We start from the raw sequence: 4,981 nt of genomic DNA, 5'->3' as shown, positions 1-4,981 counted from the left end.
AGTGGGAGAAGAAAGTGCATGTTATATTTGAAGATCTGAAAAAAAGGACAGTGTGGCTGGGGCTCTGGAAGCCCCAGAAGAGAGAGAGAGAGATATCAGATTAGACTGGAAAATGGGAAAGGAGGCAAATGATATATTCATTCATTCATTCATTCATTCATTCATTCATTTTCTTATTTATTAAATAATTTATTCAAGTAACTATGAGCACCTATAAAGGAATCTACCTATACACTGTACATATAGTGATGAAAAACATCAACAGACATGGTTTCTTCTCTCATGAACTTGTATCTAATAAAGTTAAGGATTTTTTTTTGCCTATTAACAATGAGAAGCCAATAGCATATTTTAAGCTGATGAGTGGCAAGATAATATTTATATTTGAAGATATTTCTCTGATTTCAATGTAGAGAAGGGTTTTATAATGAAAACTAGAATGCATTAAGAGGCAATTCCAGTAAATTTCACTCAAGAGACAATGATACTGTTTTTTTGGCTGGTGACAGTGGTGATGGAGATGTAGATCCAAGAGCTAATTAAAAGGCATATTTGACAGGTTTTGGTGGTGGGTTTGTAATGGAAGTACAGGTGAAGGATATGTTCAAGATGGTTTCTAGCCTATGAGTTGTGGAATAACCCATACACATATGCTATTCAATGAGAGAAGAGATGCTAGACAACCAGGCTTGGAAGAAAAATGGTAAATTAATTTTAGAGTTGGTGAATTTTGGATGTCTGTGAAAGATGCAAGTTGATATATCAAGTAGGCATTTAGGAGGTGTAGGCAAGATATATAATTTAGTAATCATCAACATGGAGATGGTAATTGAGCATATGGAAAAAAGAAATGGAAGACAGGGTAGAAGAGATTAGCACAGAGGAGAGAAGAAAATCAAAGAGAACTCAGGACTGAACCTTAAAACCGATGTCAAAATGGTGGATAAAAAAAGACATGTAAGAGAAAATGAAGACACCAAGAGGTGTGAGATAAACCAGGAGATTGTGATGCAAACAAAACCAAATGGAGTATGTCAGGAGGAGGATCTGGTCCATTGCTTTAGCAAGATTTAGAATCGACAGATGATTTTTTAAAAAGTTTATTTATCTATTGAGAGAGAGAAAGAGAGAGCATGGAGGAGGGGCAGGGAGAGAGGGGGAGGGAGAATACCAAGCAGTCTCTCCACTGTCAGCATAGAACCCAACAGGAGGTTCCCTCTCAAGGGCTGTGAGATTATGACCTGAACTGAAAGCAAGAGTTGGGTACTTAATCAGCTGAGCCACCCAGTCACCCCAACAGGTGATCTTTTTGAGAGGCATTTTGTGGAACTAATGGAGAAGGAGGCCATGCTGATGTGAACTGTAGAATGGATGTGAGGTGAGAACTGGAGACAGTGAGTGTGGCAGTGCTTGGAAGAAATTTGGATGTGAAGGGAGGGAGATGGAAAAATAGCTGGAAGGAAATAAAGAGCCTTTTTATTTTTATTTTTAAAAATGAAAGATACTGGAGAATGTTTGAAAGACAAGGCAGATCCATTGAAGAAGGAAATATGACTCCAAATTAGGGAACAATTGATAGTGTAATTGCAAGGCTAGAAGGGCTACGATTCAGTGTAGGAAGTGGAAGGTTTGATGCATTGAGTATGGGCAGATTCTGTATCAATGGGGGGAAACAAGGAAAGGATGGGAGAATGTGCAAATAGGTTGGTAAGTTTTGTCTTGGGAAGTTGAAGAAAAATCTCATTGCACACCTTTTTTCTCTGCAAGGTAGTGGTTGATGTCATCTTTTAAGAGAAGAAGTAGAGTTTGAGGTTTGAACAGAATGAAGAAGTTTTGAAAAAGGTTTTGGAAGAAGGGAAAGTTGATCAGGCAAGTTTTTTAGGATGGACAGGAAGCACTGAGGTCTCATTTAAAGTTGGTAACTATATAGTAAAAGCAGCCATTTCTGTTTAGGCTTATTCTAAGAGCACTTGGGATGATCAGGTACAGGTGCTGAAAGGTGAGTGGTTGTATTCAAATAGATTGGGGTTTTAGCAAAGGACTGGCTTAATCAATTTGACATTCTATTTTCTTCTAGTATACCATGAGTTTGTGGAGGGGATACAACAAAATTATCAATCCAAAATCATATTGGATATGGTAGTAGGTGAGCAGGTAATTAAAGGTTTTACATCCCACATCAATGCCAATAATTATCTCAAAAACGCCTATTGAAGGATATTTTTCTCCACCATAGGTTTGATGCCACCCTGATCGTACACTAGATAATTGTAAAAACTAGGTGTGCTTTTGGCCTTTTTTATACTATTAACATTTTATTTTTCTTACACTGGTATCATACTGACATAATTTGTTGCACATTTTTAATGTTGTGAGGTTATTCCTTATCGCTATTCACCTTTCATATCTTAGTTTATTCACTGATTCCTTTTCCTTCGTAGACCATAGCTTTTATTTGTTGAGTCTCACCAGTCTATCTTTATGATATTGATTGGGATTTGCCTATTCAAGAAGAGTCTCCTATATATCACTAGCTGCCTAAAGAGTAAGAGGCACACTTTTGAAGTGGACTAAAAAAAATTGCTTCTTGTATCTGCCCATACAAATAGTCCAGAAAAACCTCAGCTCAAGATTCATTCCATGGCCTCCTCACCTGGCAACTACTCCACTGCTCCAGTCTCTGAATTCCTCCTCATTTGCTTCCCTAACTACCGGAGTTGGCAGCACTGGCTGTCCCTGCCCCTCAGCCTCCTTTTTCTCCTGGCCATGGGGGCCAACACCACCCTGTTGACCACTGTCTGGCTGGAGGCATCTCTGCACGAGCCCATGTACTGCCTGCTCAGCCTTGCTCTCCCTGCCGGACATCATGCTCTGCCTGACTGTCATCCCCAAGGTCCTGGCCATCTTCTGTTTGACCTCAGGTCCATCAGCTTTTCTGCCTGCTTCCTCCAGATGTTTATCATGAACAGCTTCCTCCCCATGGAGTCCTGCACATTCAGGGTCATGGCCTATGATCGCTACATGGCCATCTGCCACCCACTACAATATCCTTCCATAATCACTGACCAATTTGTTGCCAAGGCTAATTTCTTCATAATCACACGAAATGCCCTACTCACTGTACCTATTCCTATTCTCTCTTCCCAGCTCCATTACTGTGGGAAAATGTCATTGAGAACTGAATCTGTGCCAACTTGTCTGTGTCCAGGCTCTCCTGTGACAGTTTCACCCTTAATGGCATCTACCAATTTGTGGCTGGTTGGATGTTAATAGGCTCAGATTTCATCCTCATCTTCTCCTATACCTTCATCTTAAGAGCTGTGCTTAGGTTCAAGGCTGAGGGGGCTGCTGTCAAAGACCTGAACGCATGTGACTCTCATTTCATCCTCATCCTGTTCATCAGCACCATTCTGCTGGTTGTGGTGTTGACAAACATGGCCAGAAAGAGGGTCCCCATGGACATATTCATCCTGCTCAATGTCCTTCATCACCTCATACCCCCTGCCTTGAACCCTATTGTTTATGAGGTTCAGATCAAAGAGATAAAACAAGGAATTAAGAAATTGATGGGGACAGGGATGTGAATATATGAAATAGATCTAATTTCTTTTCTTCCTTCTCCTCAGTGATTTTGCCTAGACAGTGTATTGGAAAAAAGCTTGGTGAGTATTTACTGTATACTCTGAAGCTCACTTCATAACTGACCCAGATTTCTTCCATTACTCTCTTCACCTGATTTTGGTGAAGGTAGCAACAGGAAGAAACTGATATTCCTTAATTGTGTTGAGCCCAGGCAATTTTATTTAAGTAAATTTAATCTTCACAACATTTCTGCAGGTGTCATTACTTCCTTTTTACATAGTAGGAAAAAAATCATGCTTTTTAAGATTGGAAACTGCTAAAGACCACATTATCTGGAAAATGGCAGAGATCAAAATCCAGACTCCAAAGCCCAGGTTCCTTCTACAGAAATTCCCCTTCAAGTGCAATTGATGCTGGATACCTGACTTCTACCTTACTCTCCTTTGCTTGTGGTTTGTCCTTCTGGATATCTATTTCCTGCCTATACCTACTTTCTTGAGAACTAGTGGGTTCTCAGAGATGACAGAATCCTGCCCAACAAAGCATCTGCAACCCTACAGGAGAAGAACATTCATAATAACATATAGCAATACCAACTTCCTCTTCTATCTTATGCAGTCTCACCATCTTCATGGAGTCTTAGAAATGAGAGTGTAATGCTAAGTGAAATAAGCCATACAGAGAAAGACAGATACCATATGGTTTCACTCTTATGTGGATCCTGAGAAACTTAACAGGAACCCATGGGGGAGGGGAAGGAAAAAAAAAAAAAAGAGGTTAGAGTGGGAGAGAGCCAAAGCATAAGAGACTGTTAAAAACTGAGAACAAACTGAGGGTTGATGGGGGGTGGGAGGGAGGGGAGGGTGGGTGATGGGTATTGAGGAGGGCACCTTTTGGGATGAGCACTGGGTGTTGTATGGAAACCAATTTGTCAATAAATTTCATAAAAAAAATAAATTAATTAAAAAATAAAAAAAAAAAAGAAATGAGGATAAGTTGGGGGAGAGAGAGATGGGGAGAAAGGAAGCCATTTCCCAGAAAATGGGGAAACTGACCAGGACGTTGGGTTGGCCACTTCCCCTAAATGTTTAAGCTACACAACCAGTGAATTGAAAATCAAGTCTTATTTGATTTGTTGACTTTTGCTCAAGAGCTCTAGTTGAAAGTGAGAAGACATAGCAAAGTGTCAGGTTTCTGGATAGTAGTGGGTCCGGTGAGGAGAAGAAAAGTCATACTGGTTATTTTCAGATTATTTAATGTAAGCAAATGGTTAAATGGATATTGGAAACCTAGAAACTAAAACAGGGGATACTGAAGTAATGGAGAGGTAGCACCTGTGGGAAGAAACTTACACTTGGGAAGAGTTTGGTCATTGGGCCCTAGAAGGTTGGAAGTGGGC

At 40.1% G+C, this 4,981-nt stretch overlaps 1 pseudogene; it reads left to right on the top strand.

Moving 5' to 3' along the window:
* Positions 1 to 2,636: 2,636 nt before the first annotated feature.
* Positions 2,637 to 3,639, top strand: LOC115524640 (annotated as a pseudogene).
* Positions 3,640 to 4,981: the final 1,342 nt, after the last annotated feature.

The sequence above is a fragment of the Lynx canadensis genome, chromosome D1 (assembly GCF_007474595.2).
Source record: "Lynx canadensis isolate LIC74 chromosome D1, mLynCan4.pri.v2, whole genome shotgun sequence".
Classification (NCBI taxonomy): domain Eukaryota; kingdom Metazoa; phylum Chordata; class Mammalia; order Carnivora; family Felidae; genus Lynx; species Lynx canadensis.
This window is presented reverse-complemented; position numbering and strand designations above follow the sequence as displayed.